Source organism: Oryctolagus cuniculus, chromosome 11 (assembly GCF_051225735.1).
Source record: "Oryctolagus cuniculus isolate XC-2025 breed Fujian yellow rabbit chromosome 11, ASM5122573v1, whole genome shotgun sequence".
NCBI classification, from domain to species: Eukaryota; Metazoa; Chordata; class Mammalia; order Lagomorpha; family Leporidae; genus Oryctolagus; species Oryctolagus cuniculus.
In genome coordinates this window covers 76,296,181-76,315,981 of record NC_142877.1, presented here as the reverse complement: position 1 = coordinate 76,315,981, position 19,801 = coordinate 76,296,181, and the positions used below count along the sequence as shown (strand labels likewise).

General features: G+C 36.7%; 1 pseudogene; it reads right to left on the bottom strand.

Moving 5' to 3' along the window:
* Window positions 1-444: 444 nt before the first annotated feature.
* Window positions 445-19,801, bottom strand: part of LOC149123533 (small ribosomal subunit protein eS6 pseudogene) — a 78,953-nt pseudogene continuing 59,596 nt past the window's right edge.

Sequence of the window (19,801 nt, the reverse complement as noted above, 5' to 3'; positions counted from 1 at the left end):
AGGAATATTTGTCTTTCCCTCCCTGCAATTTATGTGTTCAAACCCTAAACCTCTTGCAGTGAGATCTAGAGGTGGGACTTTTGGCAGGGAATTGGGTTTAGCTGAGAACATGAAGGTAGAGTTTACATGCAGAGATCAGTTTCCTATGATAAGACAGAGAGCAGATCTCTCTCTGCCACATGAATCGGCAATGGGAAGGCGGGCAAACTTCTGCAGACCAGAAAGAGGCTCTCAACAAGGCCAGCGCCTATCATCTCAGCCTTCCCAGAATCCAAACTTGAATGACTATTGTAAAAAGCCACTTGACCTACATTTTATTATAACTGTCCGAGCAGACTGAGACAGCTAACCTTGATTCTAATTCTACCATTTCCTGATTGATTGATTTATTCATTTATGTATTGGAGATCTGAAACCCAGTTATTTATTTGTTGTTATTAAACCTTATTTTTGGCTGGACTCAGATTTTGAAGCAGACGTGCTCAGAGACAGCCCGTATCTCTTGGCAATCTGTTCCTGCCATTTTCCTTTGGCCTCCTTCATTCTCTTGGCCAAAAGTGCGCCATATTCTGCAGCCTCTTCCTTGTCCTTAGTACGCTGTTTCTTCAGAACAATATGCCTGGCATTTGTGTTGAGGACACTTGGAATCTTGGGTGCTTTGGTACTGGGCTTCTTACCTTTGATTAAGGGCTTTCTTACAACATACTGGCATACATCATCTTCTTTAGAGAGATTGAAATGTTTGCGAACGAATTCTGCTGACTCTTTTAGGACCCAGGCAATGAGGCACCGTGGTATCAGTCAATCTAGGGATAGCTTTCTCTTCATTTTTTCACAAATAATCAAGTTGAGAACACTCAAATCAGCATCGACAATACAGCCCAGAACAGATAAGTGCTTTCTTTCTCCAGTTCCCCTTACTCAGCAGGAGGCGGACCCTCGCCTTGGCTCAGGACATCACCTTGCTTCATGGGAAACCCTTGTTTGTCATTGCCACCACCGATTCAGAGCACATAAGCCTTTCATTCTTCACCCAGAGCTTCGGCAGCAACTTCTGTGGCCCTATGCTTCTCATAAAAAGTCCGAAGCTTGCATTCATCGTCCACTCTAATGAGTTTCCGGCAGCCAGAGGGGAAGGGGATATTCAGCTTCATTTTGAACCAGCTTGTCGCCTCGGAGGCTGCAGGGAAAAGAGTCCACCATTCACTTCTAACCCATTATAATATGCCATCAGTATGTGAAAAATAAAATCCGTACCCATCATGATTCTGTTTCTCTACGTCTCCACTGCCGGTACTTTAGCGTAATCATAAAAGCATCCTGTGTGACGATTTTCTCAGCTGAACTTCAGGACTAGTTTAGTTTACTTTTTGTTCCTTTAAATTTTATAAAATAAATGTGTATTTTATAATATTTTTATTACAATAAGTACATTTTTTCTACTAGAAAAGAACACATGTAAATAATAGGAAAAAGAGGTTTGCAAACGCATTTGTGAGTAGGCAAATTGTGTTTGCTTATATTGTGTCCTAGCTAAAGAGAAGTGCTTCAGTTTACAAAGGAAACATTTGCAGTAGTATACATGCAACTGAAGAGTGTGGGAGGAAAAGGTTTGTAGGGTTTTTAAGGCAACTTCTTTATACGTCTTACACTACACTCATTTATGCTGATTGCTGTGTAATTTACATTGAAAAGGGAAATGATTCATAGTCTTCATTAGTGCTTACATTTTTTTTTTTTTTTTTTGGCATCTTAATTGAAGGCAAAACTGAGTATTCTGTGCAGCTGGTTCTTGGTCTTCTAATGGGAGACATTGCTACCGAAAAAGAGATCACTGCATTAGAATCTCACAAAGATGAGGGCAAATCGAATTACTTTCGGTTACTACCTTTCTCACTCGCTCTATCTCTCTCTCCCTCCCTCTCTCTCTCTCTCTCTTATGCCCTCATCCTTTTTTCTTCTTATTTCCCTCTTCCCTTCTTTCATCTTTTCCTTTTTCTCCTTAAGCATTATCAGGTACCTCATTATGTGAAAAGTCCTATACCAGGCTTGAGGAAGAAGAGGCCAGTAAGAACAGTGCCTATCACCTCATAAATTTCTATTTTGTAGGGAAATCATAGAGTTAAGAGAATATTCAACATACCAATAAATAAATAAGTTTATCTCTGGCTATCCAATGTCATGGAAATCTTCAAAGAAAGAGAAAAAATATAACTCAATTTTGACCTGTCACGAAGGTTATCTCCCTAAGATACATGACAGGATCTCATGAATATTCTTTCTTCTATTATGACTTTTGCTCTCAAGTAGCTTATTATCTTGGGAGAGTCTTCAGTATTTCTTTGACGAGAATCAAATTTCAAATTAAATCAAAGAAATTCGTGTTGCAGCAATTTAATTCCACATATATTTTTACATCTACTGTTTTAGGTAATGAGGTGATTACTAATAACATAAGTGTGTTGCAGTCTAAAAATTTAAATCTCTACTGTAAAAGTGGGGAACTGTAGAAATAGTTCTATTAATTGGTAGGCTAATAAACTTTTATTACTAAAATAGTAGCAACAGTAGGAAGCTTAGGAGGAAAAAGACATAAGACATAATTCCAGTTGAAGGATCATAGAATATTTCCACAAATGAGGAGAATTAATCTTCTGTAAATTGGCTGTACTTTAGTAAATGAATATATAAAAAAACTTGAGTGGATGTTGAATAAAGGCATTGAAGAATTATTTTATTTATTTGAAAGGCAGAGTTGAAGAGGGAGAGAGAGATGGAGACAAACATCTTTTAGTAGTCTTAACAAAGATCTTGTTCAGAAATAGAGCAGCCAGGACTTGAGCCAATGCTCACATGGGATGCTGCACTGCAATGCCAGCCCTCAAATATATTCTCTGATACTTGATATTAGGCTGATAATCAAGAGGAAAGAAAGAGGAATCTAGTTTTTTGGAGTCTGGAGCTGACAAAACTGAAGGACATTATTCTTTAAAAAAAAAAAAAGTACAAATACAAATTACGTACAAAGGTGACTTTAGTTGAGAAGAGAACACAGTTGCAAGAAATGACACATTTTTGAAAACTTGAAGGGTGTGATTCAAAGAAAAAAATTATAAACTAAACACTTGTTAAAAATGACAAGAAAGACTAAGATTATTACCATGGGACAAGAATATTGCAAAACTGGAGGGACTGAACACAACTCCGTTAGAACCAACAACAGAATTAAGGAGAAATTGTTGAAGGACTTGGGTTTTGGTTAATGTAATGAGGTCATCTGTGTTGGCTAATTGTTGCTTTCAGAATTTAGGCTCTTACCCTCTGCAGAGGCTGAGAGAGAAAGGGTACCTGTGTTTCTTTCAAAGGAATGGTTCGCAGGTCCTTGAGAAAGACATTCCTGGGGGTAGTTTATCTCTAAAAGGAGCAGAGAAAGAATTTACAGCTGCAGATTTTCCCTTTTTTTTTTTAAAGCTTTTATTTAATGAATGCATTTTTCATAGGTACAACTTAAGGAATATAGTGGTTCTTTTCCCCACACCCACCCTCCCACTGCAACTCCTGTCCCACCTCCTACTCCCTCTCCCGTCCAATTTTTCATTATGGTTCACTTTTAGTTTAACTTTATATACAGAGGAACAACTCTATGCTAAGTAAAGATTTAAACAGCTTGCACCCACACACATATACAACATATAAAGTACATTTTGAGATCAAGTTTTGCAGTTAATTCTCATAGTACAAGTCATTAAGGACAGAGGTCCTACATGGGGAGTAAGTACATGGTGACTTCTGTTGTTTATTTAACAATTGACACTCTTATTTATTACATCAGTGATCACCTGAGGCTGTTGCCTGAGCTGCCAAGGCTATGGAAGCCTTTTGTGACCACAGACTCCATCAGTATTTGGACAAGGCCATTAGCAAAGTGGAAATTCTCTCCTCCCTTCAGAGAAAAGTACATCCTTCTTTGATGGTCCCTTCTTTCCCCTGGGGTCTCATTCAGAGAGATCCTTCATGTAGGATATTTTTTGCCACAGAGTCTTGGCTTTCCATGCCTGAGATGCTCTCACAGGCCTTTCAGCCAGACCACGAAGCCTTAAGGGTTGATTCTGAGGTCACAACTGCAGATTTTCTAAAGTAAAGGCTCTAAGAAATTGGAGGTCAGGGGCCTATAGTCAGGAAGAAGCCTCTCTAAAGTTTTGTCAAGATGAGGAGAACACCAAAACACTTTAGTCAGCATATAATCTCTAAATACAGAATGGTAAATTCACAGTATTTACAAACTCTAATACTATCACTGTTTTTTAAAAAATTTGCTTATCTGTTTGAGAGGCAGAGTTACAGAGAGGAAGAGACATAAAGAGAGGTCTTCTATCCACTAATTCATTCCCCAAATGGCTGCAACAGAAATCTGGGTAGATCCAAAGCCAGGAGCCAGGAGCTTCTTCCAGGTATCCCATGTGGGTCCAAGCACTTAAACCATTTTCTGCTGCTTTCCCAGGCCATCAGCAGGGAGCTGGATAGAAACTGGCACACACAGGGACACCAGAGGCTTAATCTGCTATGGCACAGCACTGGCCTCATCACTGATTTTTATAATCATTAGCTGATTTACCTTTGAAATATGTCTCATTTGACAACAACTTTGTGATATCATTTCTTAAAAGTAATTAAGCTTTTCTGTTAGAAAAGTTGGCCAAAAGAAATTAATACTAATACTTTGGAAAAATTTATCTCAGCTTTATGACTCAAAATTAGTAAAATCAAAGAAACCTTAGGATTGTTGTCAAACTTAAGGAAACATCAAATTTCTTTCATATATGAGCTATAGAAATTCAGAGAATTTCAAGTTTCTTATGAAATATTTAGTCTTAAATACTCACTGAACTATTGACATTCATCAATCAATTTACCAGTAATGTTTTGTGGTACTTGGATACTCTGACTTTTATGTTATCTTTTGTTCATGCAAGTCTTTAAAGACCAATACATTTTAAAAAATCATGATTACAGTTATTGTTCTTAGCAAGACCCATTCATGAGCAACATGAATTACTTGTGACCTGGCAGAGTCCACTCTGGCTAAGGTATAGTGTATAGCCTGAGCACCAGTTTGTAAATATTGGTGAAACCTGTAGAAAACTAGACAGATAAGGGATAGGTTCATGAAAGAAATATAACACTGTATGTTCACAAAGCAAAATCTAAAATCCCCCTTCATTTTTGAAGTGAAGCTGATTATTTGTGTAGCAATAGTGATCTTTTTCATTTGGTTCTACTTTTGTTTCAGACAGAATAAGCATAAATTGTCACATTGAAATAATAATTCTGAAAATTTAAACAAAGAACTAATTTTTGTATCAAAATATTGTAAAACAATCACATATAGAAATGTATGCAAGTCCAAAAGTATTCTTGAGAATAAATACGGAAGTAAATACATATTATTCTTGAGAATAAGTGCTTGAGAAGTAAATACAGAAAAGAAGAGAAGTTAATTGAAATCTGATCTAGGAGTTAGTTTGAATAGAGGTCCATCAACACTTCTATTGCTATGTCTTTGCATATTCTCAAGGACAACATAAAATGAAATGTGCATCACATGCTATCTGAAGTTAAGTTCCATTTCAGTGCATGAATGTAAAAAATGCTGCAAATGGAACACAGCTGGAAAAGACCTAAAGAAGACTTGTAATATTATTAAAATGGGCCTTTAATGTCACCGAGGTAATTACTTTTCTCATGAAATAAGTGCTGTACTTGACTAGGAAAAGGCGAGGATGACACTGTTTGTCTCCTTCATAGTTGAAACATGATTTATCGCAGTTCATTTATGAGAAGCTCATTTTTTGTCATATTTTGACCATGATTTATTCAGGAAAAAATCTGTTTTTCTCTTTAAAAGTAGTGTACAATCATACTAGTCTGTTGCATGTTAAAAGTCATAATAATAAACTTGAAAATAATTAAAGTTCAGGTCACCTTTCTTCTCTAACCAAATCACAAAAAGGGGAAATGAGAGGCTACGAATGAAATGCACACATAACGCCTGAGAAGAGTCATCCACACGTTGAATAAAGAATGATGTTTTCACCACATCAAAATTCATCATGGTAAGCTATACATTTCTAAATAGTTATAATGATAGAATTTTGGTGTTACATGAAAAATTAAAATCATCCTATCCCAAACTATGTTGATATATAAAGTAAGTTGCATTTCTAATCAAAGAGATATATGGCTCTCCAGTTTTGAAATCACCAGTGTTGAGGAATATTCTTCCTTAGTTTGAGACAGTATATAAGTTTTTAAAGGGAAATTTTAAGTACTTGTCTATCAATTTTGTTTTGCAATGTGAAGCTCATTTTCTTTCCAACTGTACAGAAACTAGAATATTAATAACATTCTGAAAAGTTAAAATGATCTATACTATAAACTTAATCAGAATCAAATATTACATAAAAAGAGATTGATTGTAAAATTAGATGAGGGCAACTGTTTCTCAATAGGAAGTATCACCTAGTATTAATTGCACCATTCAATCTTTAAATTGATATAATTTCCCCGGATAGCAATTTGGCCCCATATATTCACAATTAAAATGTGTTTATTTTGTACATCAGCCATCTCATTTATATAAAGTTATCATAAGGCACTAATAGAATACACTTGCTAAATATGTGTACAAATCCTTGATGTCCAAACAAGACAGCAAAAACTGGGGGTAAGTGTAGGCACTAGGGATGCCTACAACTGATGTGAGGATACTCTGTTTTTGATCCAGCATTCCCGCTAAGGTGATTTGAAAGGCAGCAGACAATAGCTTAAGTGCTTGGGTCCTGGGACCTCAACTGAGACACCCTCCCCCCCAAGACTGGGTTCCAGGATCCTGGCTTCAACCTTGCTCAGCCTCAGCTGTTGTGGGCTTTTGCGAAGTGAATAAGTAGATGAAAGAGTTCTCCCTCTCTGCCTCTTCCTCTTTGTGTCATTCTTTCAAATTAAATAAAACTTTTAAAATGTTTATTAAAACAAAGATATCCAAAGTTGAGGGAAAATTGAAATCTTAAGTAATGATGAATCTTCCAAAATTTGGTATTAGTCCACAATAATTATAAGTATTAATGGTTCATTTCCAAAATCCAAAAGAAATTTCCAAAAACTCAATAGTTAAAAAAAAAGACAATTAAAAATTGGGCTAAGGACTTGAGTAGGCATTTCTCAGAAGACGACATGCAAATGGATGAGAAGGACATGAGAAGGTAATCATCACGAATAACTAGGGAGGAGCCAATGTTGTGGCATAGTGGATAAAGCTCCCACCCGCAGTGCCGTCATCCCATATGGGTGCTGGTTCAAGTCCTAGCTGCTCCACTTTTGATACAGCTCTCTGCTACGGCCTTGGAAAGCAGGAGAAGATGACCCAAGTGTTTGGGACCCTGCACCTGTATGGGAGACCTGGAAGAGGCTCCTGGGTCCTAGCTTCAGATCAGTACATCTCCCGCAGTTGCAGCCAATTGGGGAGTGAACTAACGGATGCAAGACCTCTCTCTTTCTCTCTCTGCTTCTCCTTCTCTCTCTCTGTGTGTGTAACTGACTTTCAAATAAATAAATAACTTTTAAAAAAAACTAGGAAAATTAAAAACAAAAAGTATAAGGAGATATCAACTCACAGCTCTTAAAATAGCTGTAATCAAAACAACAAAAAATAGCAAGTGTTGGCAAGTACAAAGGGGGGAAGGGAACCTTTGTACCCTGTCAAGTGGAGTGTAAATTGCTACATGCATTATGCAGAATAACATTGATAATTATTAACAATGTATAATATTGATCAAATTATCAAATATCAACTAATAATGATATCAAATAATAATATCAATAATAATAATGATGAAAAAGTTAAAAAAGACCTACCATGTGATCTTACTATCTCACATTTGGGTAAATATCCAAGAGAAGTGAAATCAATAGCTTGAAAAGTTATTTGAACCATGTTCATTTCACTCTTATTATAATGGCCAAGATATGGTGGAGGAGGCTAATGGCTCATCAATGAATCAATACATAAAGACAATGTGACACTTATAAATGTATTACAGATAAACATATGTATTATATATAAACATATGTATTATATAAAAACATATATATACATATATATATATATATAAATGGAATGTTAATCACCTTTGGAAAAAAAGAAATCCTGCCACTTGCAACAGCATGGATAAACTTAGAGAACATTATGTTAAGTGAAAAAAAACAAACAAAATACTTCATGTTGCCATTTATATATGGAATCTAAAAAATTGAACTAATGAAAACAAAAGGTAGAAGTGTGCACATTAGCAGGAAGCTACAATCAAGAGCGAAGCTAGCACTTGTACTCAGGCACTCCAATAAGTGATACCGGCATCTTAACCCCTCCTCCAAGCGCCTACCCTGAAGAGAATGTTTATAACAGGAACTGGCTTACATGATTATGGAGGTTGAGAAATCCTCCAGGATCTGCTATCTACAAGCTGGAGTACTAGGAGAGCCAATGGGGTAATCCCATCTGAATTTGAATGTTTGAGAACCAGGAAGTCCATAGTTCAAGATCCAGAGAAAATAGATTCCAGAGCTCAAGGACAGAGAGAATTCACCCTCTTCCTGCCTGGTTTGTTCCATCTGAGACCTCAAAGGATATTATGATTCACTGTCCAATAGGTGAGGGGGAGGAGTCTCCTCTACTGAGTCTTCTGACCCTGAAGCTGTTTTGCAGAGACATGCTTACAGACACATCCAGATGTAGTGTTTTACTCAACCAACTGGGCAATCTTTAAGTTGGCGTAAAAAATTGGTCATCACAGTAGTGAAACCTAAATGTCATTTTCAAAAATAAAGTATGCACTTAAAGCTAATTGAATGGGATGAATAAATCAATGACTCAGTAAATAAAATTATCGAATGTAGATGTGCCTTCTTATCCACAATATTGAATATGATGTTCTTACCAATGCATTAACATCAGAAAAATAAGAAAAAAAAAGGTTAGAAAAGAAAAGGAAAAAGTGACAATTATTTACAAATGATAGTATTTCATACTGAGAAATTGTGAGTAAATTAGCTAAAAAGTTAACTTGTTTTAATATTTTAAGAACAAATTTTTGGAAACTTATACCTGTCTATACTACGAATTATACCTAAAACTCATATATAATAATAAGACAAAATAAACAGAAAAAATTGAAGTAGCAATAAAATAAACAATATAATGTCTGGGATAGCTAACCAATTATGTCTAGAATATATATAATTAGAGGTATATAATTCCACAAAGACACATAAAAGGATGAATACATTATGCAGGCTTTCATGACTATGAATGGAAATATGGTATCATTGGAAAATATAATATCATTAGAAAAAATGTAGTTAGAATAGTAAAAATAACTCAGAAAAGAAAGAACACAGGATACATTATAACTAGATAGTAAATTATGCTATAAACCTCAAGATTTTAAAATAGTTCAGTGCCAATGCAAGAATAAGTAAACAGAGAAATAAAGAAAACACAGAGTAGTCCAATTAACATAAAAATGAGGAATAAATAAACTTAGTATTTTAAATTATTAGATGAAGAATTATTCAGTAAATGTTGATGGGATAGTAATGTTTAAATATATAAAGTTAAATACACCATACCTCGTATCTCAGTAAGTTACAGGTGGATATAACACTACTGGAAGAATATATGCATGAATAAGCTACATGATAGTAGAGGCAAGATAAAAAAATTTTTATACACAAAAGCAGATAAAAAATGAAAAAATTCTTTGTGCCTGAGAACAATGAAATTCTTAAATAACAGTAAAAACTTCAAAAGATGAAATACAAACAACAAAGTAGCAAACATCTAAAAGCTACCTGGCATGATAACTGTTAAAGAACTGCATCTCATTTGCTCACAAGTGTCAGTTTTATTCATTTCTTCACAACTCTGTTTTCCAAAGTGATTTGAGGTTGATAGCTTGATACCAGCTACAACTGGATTGATTTACCACAGAAACTGCTAAACACTACAAGTCCCACCTGCCAACCTTGTAGTTAAATAGTTACATGTAAAGTACTGCATACACGTTACCAGAAGCACACATAGCACACAGAGCTAGAAAGGAAGGAAAGAGAAAACAAAAAGAAACAGGAAAAGAAAAAAGGAAAGTTTTGATCATTAAATATTAAAATATAGTAATGCCATTATTGCACAGAATTTATTTTTTAATTTAAAAGTAGCATTTCTTTACTTTGTAATCCTATATGACTTGTGATATAACAGTAAGAAATAATAACTAATTTCACTTTTTAAAATGAGTATTTGCTTTATTAGCTCTGTATATAACCAAATTCACCCTACATACATTATTAAAGATATAAGAAAATGGTATTTTGTATATGTATGTGTGTATGTGTGTGTGTCTAGCATGTGTTTATTCAGAAAGTTTGTTCTAGCCATACTTAAAACCACAGTGAATGCTTTTATTTATTTATTTATTTATTTTTGACAGGCAAAGTGGACCGTGAGAGAGAGAGAGACAGAGAGAAAGGTCATCCTTTTCCGTTGGTTCACCCCGCAGATGGCTGCTTCGGCCTGCGCACTGCGGCCGGTGCACCCCGCTGATCCGAAGCCAGGAGCCAGCTGCTTCTCCTGGTCTCCCATGTGGGTGCAGGACCCAAGCACTTGGGCCATCCTCCGCTGCACTCCAGGACCACAGCAGAGAGCTGGACTGGAAGAGGAGCAACAGGGACAGAATCCAGCGCCCCGACCAGGACTAGAACCCGGTGTGCCCGCGCCGCAGGCGGAGGTTTAGCCTATTGAGCCATGGCATTGGTCCACAGTGAACTCTTAAATACCATGTGCATGTAACATATTAAGGTGCAAGGAGATTAAAAACTGTAACACAGACCAACAAGTGATTACAAACCTACCAGACTATCAAATTCAGAAATATTTAAAAATTTTATTTATTAGTTTGAAATGAGGAGGTGGGCTAGGAGTTCCCTTTTGTTGTTTGACCACCCAAATGCCCCCAGTGACAAGGGGTGAGCAGGGCCCAGGGTCAGAACCTGGGAACACCATCCAGGTCTCCCATAAGGGTGTCAGGAGACAAATTACATGAGCCATTACCTTGTCCCATGGCCAGCACTAAGAAGGAGCTACATCCAATAACCAGATCTGGAAATACAACCAAGTACTCCAAAGTGAAAAATGGGTGCCCTAACAGCTAGTTATCCAAATAGTTTCCAAAATCAAAAGCATTTCCTTGAAAACACCTACTCCCAGAAATGCAGAAAGTTATGTTAGTGTAATAATAAACCCACAATGACTCAAAAAACTAGAATAATATTGTAAATGAAAAACAAAAAGAGTTTTACTTCTCTTAAGATTTGGGGAACAAATAATTGGCAAGTCCATAAAAAGCTAAGCATACTAGAAAATTGTAAACTTTGAGAAGACAATAAGAGGTTATAAGAAAGTGGATTAAACTGAATCATAGTGTATTCCATGCTGGAGCAGAAAATAATTATTAAAGAAACACAATTACACAAATGTTGAATATTTACTTAGCCAAATCTTACTATATTGATAGAACGGGCTAATTAATGGTCTAATGGGTACTGTATGTCAAAACTATGTAGTACCAACAATGGGTACTGTATGTCAAAACAAAAAACAAAAACTATTGTTTTTAAATATGTGTGGATTGTTAGCCTGTAGGGAAGGGATAGGGAGAAGGCTAAGTCTTCATTTTCCATGGAAGAATGACAGTGTAGTATCCATGACTAGAAATCTTTTCATGAAAGCTATGTTATTTAGAACTAAGGAACAACATATAATGGGGATGGAAGTGACTTAGAGATTTAAAAAGTGGTTGTCTCTGAAATGAGGAAAGAAAGTTACTGATATTCATGCAAAGACTTCAAGATTTAGGTGATATTTAAAACCAAGCACATTAACTTTGTGTAAGAAAATTAAATTTATGTCGCGTCCCTCGACCAGCAAGGAAGACACGACCCGAACTCTTCTTCCAGCAGTTTATCCAGGAACCTCTTTCAAACTTTGAATCTCGCGCCCTTTTTTCTCCCCTCCCTCTTATAGCCATCCGCACACCAATCAAAAGCGGCCAAGTGGCAAGCATTGATTGGTACAGCAACGCGGAAGCCGGAAGGGAGCTCAAACATCTCCTTATTAGGAGATGTTTGTTTCTCGCCAGTCCTTCCGGGGGAAAGGAGCCGGCGCCATCTTTAGGGCGCCGTGCAATGGCTCCCCACAAATTTACCTAAGTCATACATTTTTAATAAATTTTGCCATTACTGATGCAGGTAGATAATTGCAGAGGCTTCTCATGGGTTGCCCTGCTTTTGCTCTTTGTTCTCTTTGCTTTTTGCTCTCTTTGAGTTTATATTCAAAAGGATTCAGGGTGTTTCTGTAAGCGTATGTCAGATCACAACTCTCCAATGGTTCCCAAGATATTCAGAATCAAGTCAGAATGTAGAAAATTCACAATTTATTTAATCCAGACACCTGTTACATCTCCACTGTCATCCCCAGCAGATTTTCTCTGCTTCCTCTCCTCTAGTTACCTAATAGATTTATCTCTTGGCCCTCACTGATAGCCATGGATGTCACTTCTTCACTTTCTATTTCATTCTGTGACTCATTCACAGAGCTCTTCTCTCATGCCATTTGCAACTTGCAATTCTCCCATCTCTCTTGTGGTCTTGTTTCTCCGTTGTTACATGATTCTTCACATCACTCAACTTTCAACAAGCAATGCATTATGTCTATTCATTTATTTTTTAGCTTACTACCCAAAATAAAATGTATTTCTATGAGAGTGAAGATTTTTCACTGCTTTATCCTCAGTGGCCAGAACAACACCCAAAACACACAGTTCAATATTTATTTAAACAATAAATAAGAGACTGGCACTGTGGCATAGCGGGTGAAACCACTGCCTGTAGTGCCGGCATTCCATATGGGCACCAGTTCCAGTGCCAGCTGCTCCACTTCCAAACCAGCTCTCTGCTATGGCCTGGGAAAGCACTAGAAGAAGGCCCAAGTCCAAGGGCCCCTGCACCTGGAAAAATCTCCTGGCTCCTGGCTCTGGATCTGTGCAGCTATGGCCCTTGTGGCCAGCTGGGGAGTGAACCAACAGATGGAAGACTTCTCTCTCTGCCTCTCCTTCTCTCTCTGTGTAACTGACTTTAAATAAATAAATAAATCTTAAAAAAAAGAATAAATAAATGCAAGTATAATTGCAACTAGAGAAATAAGAATAAAGAAATGTTTGATAATGTGCAAGGAGTAAATTTTTGTTCATTTCTCTATTTTAGAATTATAAGAATTCTTATTTTCTAATCTATGAATGTTACAATAAAAGGATATATGATTAATATTAAAAATGAATCTACATCAGCAAGTTCAAAAGTACTGAAAGAGAGCACAATGACATGTGGCTTAGGAAGAATGTGGCACACAAATACATAACAAATGAAAAGAGTCAATTTTCTTGAATGCACATCAAGGCCATTATTCATGGGTAGTAATGTCCACTGACTAAAATAAACTGATTCCTATATTCAAAATAATCAAGCCTCTTTCCATAGTAGTGAATAAACCAAGGGTAACTTCTTTGTATGTCCAAGAGACCTTTCTATGCATTTCTTCTAAAATAGGTATATTGGATACTGATTAATTCATAAGGGAAAAATGAAAATTTTTTTTACAGATTTATTTATTTATTTGAAAGTCAGAGTTACATAGGAGTGGCAGAGAGAGAGAGAGAGAGAGGTCTTCCATCTGATGGTTCACTCCCAATTGGCTGCAATGGCCGGAGCTGCGCCGATCCAAAGCCAGGAGCCAGGAGCTTCCTCTGGGTCTCCCACGTGGGTGCAGGTGCCCAAGGACTTGGGTCACCTTCTACTGCTTTCCCAGGCCATAGCAGGGAGCTGGATGGGAAGTGGAGCAACCCAGTCGCAAACCAGCGCCCATATGGGATGCTGGCGCTTCAGGCCAGGATGTTAACCCACTGCACCATAGCGCCAGCCAAAAATGACATGTTTTTAGATAGCATGGATATTTTTTTTCATTTTAAAAAATATGTTTTATTCTTGTATGCAGAAACAACTCCTCACTGTGGTTGTTTCTTATATAAATTTTCCATTTGCCTCTTTTTCCTGTATGTGTAGGCAGTATATTGCTAGGAAAGGGTTCTTGCTTTAGAATTAAAATCACATCACATACAATTTATGATTAAAGATTTTTTTTTTACCTAATATGTAGCATTACAGATATAGCCACTCTTCAGATAGGTTGTGAGGTTAAAATCACATTACAATTTGAATCCCTTTGGTTGAAATACTTGCATAGCAAACTTACCAAGTAAATATGTTAGATTTATTATTTTCTTTTAAGATTTATTTTATTTATTTGAAAGGAAGATTTGAAGAGAAAGACTGGGAGACATAGGTCTTCCATCTACTAGTTCACTCCCTAAATGGCTGCAGCAGCTGGGGCTGGACCAGACCGAAGCCAGGAACCAGGAACTTCATACTGTCTGTGTTGCAGATGTCTGCTCAATCCGTTACACCACAGTGCCGGCCCTAGATTTGTTAAATTTTTGCAATAATCCATAAGAATTTTGTAAAGTGTTGAAAATCAACAAAGGTATTAGTACCCTGAATCACTTATTTGATTTATTTCTGTTGGTGACATTAGAAGCCAGGAAAAGTAGCTGGCTAAAGAAATTGTTTTGTATATGGTGTCACCTACATCATTTTCAGTGCCTGTTATTTCACACTTGGTTTTCTACAAGATGACAAGCTTCTTGGAGATGCACTCTTGTATCTGCTTTTCATGTCATTACAATAGCTTCTTTTATACATTTTTTCATAATATAGAAAAATTCAACTTTGTAGGTTAGAAATTGGATTTCTCAAAGCAGCTGATTGAGAAAATTGTACACATTCTGTATAAACAGAAACTTGTAGTGCCTTTATTTTTGTGTACGTATGTGTTATATCTGTGTGTGCATGAAAATCAATTTTGAAAGGCATGTTTTATGGGATGGGATAAGTCCTTGCTCTAAAATTTCATTGCAACAGAGTTGATTTTTTTAATGTAAGAGTTTTAAATTGCATTATTGTACTATTTTTTAAAGAAATGATTTCCAATACTAGTCTAACAATTTGCATTGTTTCCATTGTTCTCTGTTTCCTTTCTTTACCTACATATATAAATATACTTTATGATAATAGTATTATTTCTATTGCTTTAGTCAATACTTTTGGATTACTTACTATCGGTTTGCCAGGTTCACTGCTAAGTACTTGATATGCATTGTATCACTTACTCCTCAGTACAGCTGAGAAATCAAAGCTAGGAGCTAGGAGCTGGGAACTCAATCCAGGTCTCCATGTATGAGGCAGGACCCCCAACTACTTGAAACTTTAGGGAGTGAACCAGCTGATAGAAGTTCTATTTCTGCCTATCTGTCTCTTTCTCTCTGTCTCTCTGCCTCTAAAATATTTTTTAAAATATTCTTTTTTTTTAAAAAGTATTTAATCAGTATTTACTTTTTGCACATATATATATTAAGGTATGAATTAAAACATATATATTTCCACTCTACAATCAGTCTTGCCACCAGCTTTATTTACTTTTACTTCTTTATCATAATATCTTAATATCTCCATGTTGTATTGTGTTAATGTGCTTGTATCTTATTAAATTGTTTCAACTGCTAGAGTAACTGCAAGTATTTTCATTTATGCAAGCATTTTCTTTTATTTAAAACAAATTTATTTTGTGTCATGTAATTACTGCTCCATCAACAACAGACTGCATATATGACAGTGGTCCCATATAGCCTCGGGCTGTAGTAGGTACTATCATTGGCTTTACTCAGTCTACTGATTGAAATAATAATCTTTTCCATAAACAACCTCACAGATACACTCAAAAATAATGTTTAACTTGGAATTGATCCTGTCAAGTTGAGTCATGAAACTAGCCATCACATATAAACGATAGGTTTTCTCAACAATTCCAAATCCCTGAATATATTTCAATGAAATATTTGAAACCCATGTTAAAATTTCATCTATTCAACAAGTATTTGTTGAAATTTAGTAAGCAATGGCTACCTTGATCCTACTTGAAAATGAGAGACAGAGAGAGATTTCTATTCTCATAAGATTCCAAAATGATAGGACTTAACACTGCTAAACCAAAATGCAAATTAAATATTGTTCTATTTTTAAAAATAGCACAAAATAGGCTTATCTAAATTAGTGTGTGGTTATACCTGTACTTCATTCAAGAAGATGTGATGAAAGTTGAAGCCTGGAGGATGAATAGAAGTTTCCAGGAGAAGTCAAATGACTTGATTTTATTCTTAATTAGTTATTTGATTATCAAATTGCCTGATGCATTTAAAGCTCTGTGCTTTAATCTGTATGTTATATACATCAACATATTTATATTTGTTACTCATATCAAGTATAAGAATTACTATGTCAGTAATATATAACCTTTTATTTAATCTACTTATTAATCATTATTGTTGCTTTCAATCAGTGTGTTAGTCAGCTCCAGTGTTATGACAAAACAGAATTGTTGTCTAAACAAGAAACATTTTTCTGATAGTTCTGGATACTGAAAAGTCTAAAATCTAAGTTCTGGCAAGATTTAGTTTCTCATGAGGGCTCTTTTCCTGATTTGCAGACAGTTGCCCTCTTGTGTCCTCACATGTCAAAGAGAGAGAGAGAGAGAGAGAGAGAGAGAGAGGTCTTCCATCTACAACTACACTCCCCAAATGACTACAACAGCTGGAGATGGGCCAGGCAGAGGCCAGGAACTTCTCCCAGGTGCAGGGTACCCACATGGGTGCAGGGTATCACGCACTTAGTCCATCTTCTGCTGCTTCCCCAGGCACATTGAAAGGGAGCTGTGTAAGAAGTAGAGAACCTGGACTCGAACTGATGCCCATATGGGATACGAGCATCACAGGTGACAGCGTAACCTGCTGCACCACAGGATCAGCCCCCAGTTGTATCTCAAAGGATGACAGTAACCTGATTTCATTGATTTTACATCATCCAGATCCACAGGGGTTGCAATCCTGCCCTGTGGCTCTGATGAGTGGTGACAATGCCTCCAGCTGCACCTCCGAGGCTTCAGGGATCCCCCATCACCACAACCATGGCTGGAGTTCATCTTTTCTCTTAAAATAGAATGACTACTTCTGAAACTAAGAAAGCAGCCCTGATTATCTCTGAACTGCCTTTGGGTTCATTCTTCCCTTTCCTTGAAGTATAGTACACACGTTTGTAGCCAAATGGCTCTAAAGTCTAGTCTCTTAGTTGCAGAATTCTGATACCTTCCTTTATTTTATCCTTTATTTTATGTTATTTTATTTTCCTGTGCTCTTAAGTCCTAGCTGGCAATGTTTGTGCTAGTAAAATCCCAACTCCATTCCTGACTTCTGCTGAAATAGCTAAGTCCATGAGTCAAACTTAGGATCTCTTTATCAAACAAACATTACTTAAATTTCTTTTCAGAGAAAATTTCTCATTTTTATAACACATATAAATGGAAAGTTTTCCATAACTCAAAATTCTTTATTTATGCCTAACAATTTCTTTTATCAGTTCATCTGTCTCCTCTCATATTACTATATTACTATAAACAGAAAAAGGACATAAGCTGTACCTTCAGTGTTTTGCTTAGACAGCTCCTCTGCTAAATTCTTCATTGTTCTCAAGCTCTACCTTCCACAAAGAAATCTAGGCATTTTTTTTTTTTGGACAGGCAGAGTTAGACAGTGAGAGAGAGAGAGAGAGAGAGAAAGGTCTTCCTTTCATTGGTTCACCCCCCCAAATGGCCACCACGGCTGGCGCTGCACTGATCTGAAGCCAGGAGCCAGGTGCTTCCTCCTGGTCTCCCATGTGGATGCAGGGCCCAAGCACTTGAGCCATCCTCCACTGCCTTCCCGGGCCACAGCAGAGAGCTGGACTGGAAGAGGAGCAACCAGGACAGAATCCGGCGCCCCAACCGGGACTAGAGCCCGGAGTGCCGGCGCCACAGGCGGAGGATTAACCAAGTGAGCAGCGGCGCCAGCCAGAATGTAGGCATTTTGTAACCAAATTTGACTTTCCCATTCTAAGATCTCAGCAGAATATCCTCTTAGGTCCATACTCCTAGCATACACCTCAAAACTCTCCCAGCCTCTATCCAATACTCTGTTCCAAAGCTGCTACCACCATTTTAGACATTTGTTACACAAGAACCCCTTTCAGCATCCAAATCTTAATCCTCTTAAGCTCCTATTAAAATATCATAGACTGCATGGCTCAAATTCAGAAATTTATTTAGTGTAAGATTTTGAATTTGGAAATTCTAAGGTCAAGGTTATGGTAGAGTTTTATTTTTGGTGAGCACTCTCTTTTGGTCTTGCAGGTGGTGGCCGTTTTTACTGTGTCCTTATGCAGTGGAGAGAGATATAAAAATGGAGTTTTATGTCTATTTCCATAAGCTCTTTCTATAAGGCCATCAACCCTGTAAGATTAGAGCTCCACCCTTATGACTGTATTTAACTTTATTTTCCTTCTAAAAGGCTCAACCTCAAAAATAGGCACATGATGGATTAGGGCTACAACATAATATGAAGGCACCAAGTCTTTGGCAATTTGATTTCTTAAAAGATTGCACATTATTTTCAAGAGTTTTAGCTACTGTTATGTTATTATCCAGGATAAGCACCTATGGGAAGAATAGCAGGGGAAACAATGATCATGAAGTCAATGGTGTGGGAAGGTGGGTGCCTGATGTTACTGCAAAGTCGTGAAAATCAGTAAATGTTATGAGGACAGCAAAGCAACCAGGGACTAGTTCATGAGTGCCTTTGGGGATCTGAAAACGTTTTGAAGTATTTATGTCCTGGGAAAATGATCTGCAATTAGGAAGATAACATAATGAAGATTGAATTTGAAAAGCACTATAACTCCTCTCGGTCGCTCCTCTTCCTGTCCAGCTCTCTGCTGTGGCCTGGGATTGCAGTGGAGGATGGCCCAAGTGCTTGGGCCTTGCACCCGCATGGAAGACCAGGAGAAGCACCTGGCTCCGGGCTTCAGATCAGCGCGGTGCACCCGCCACAGCGCGCCGGCCAGAGTGGCCATTGGGGGTGAACCAACGGAAAAAGGAAGACCTTTCTCTCTCTCTCTCTCTCTCACTGTCCACTCTGCCTGTCAAAAAAAAAAAAAAAAAAAAAGCACTATGACTCCTTATAGAAAGGAAAGCAAAATGTCCTTGTTGGAAGATAAGATATGAAATATGAATAATGATAATTTAATATATGAGATAACAATATACTGAAAAAAGTAAAGTTCAGCTTTAAGGAATGGCTTTATCGACCTTACTATATCAAGTCTGTATAATTTTGTATATAATAAATGGACTTTAATAATATTCTTAAAATATTAAAAATGTATGATGATCCCGAGTGGGGAAGACAATATTTAAAATAATATATTTAACCATATAAACAAGCTTATGTATACAATATACAAGTTGTGTGGATGCACAAGCATAGGTAAAATATTATAAATTTTTATGGATAATTTGGACATAAAAATAAATGCAATAAAATATGAATAGAAATACTGAATTTTATATATTAAAATATTTAATTGCTATTTGGGGAGACATAAATCATATCTTATGTTTAATGTGCTTTTCCTACATATCCAAATGTTTTATAAT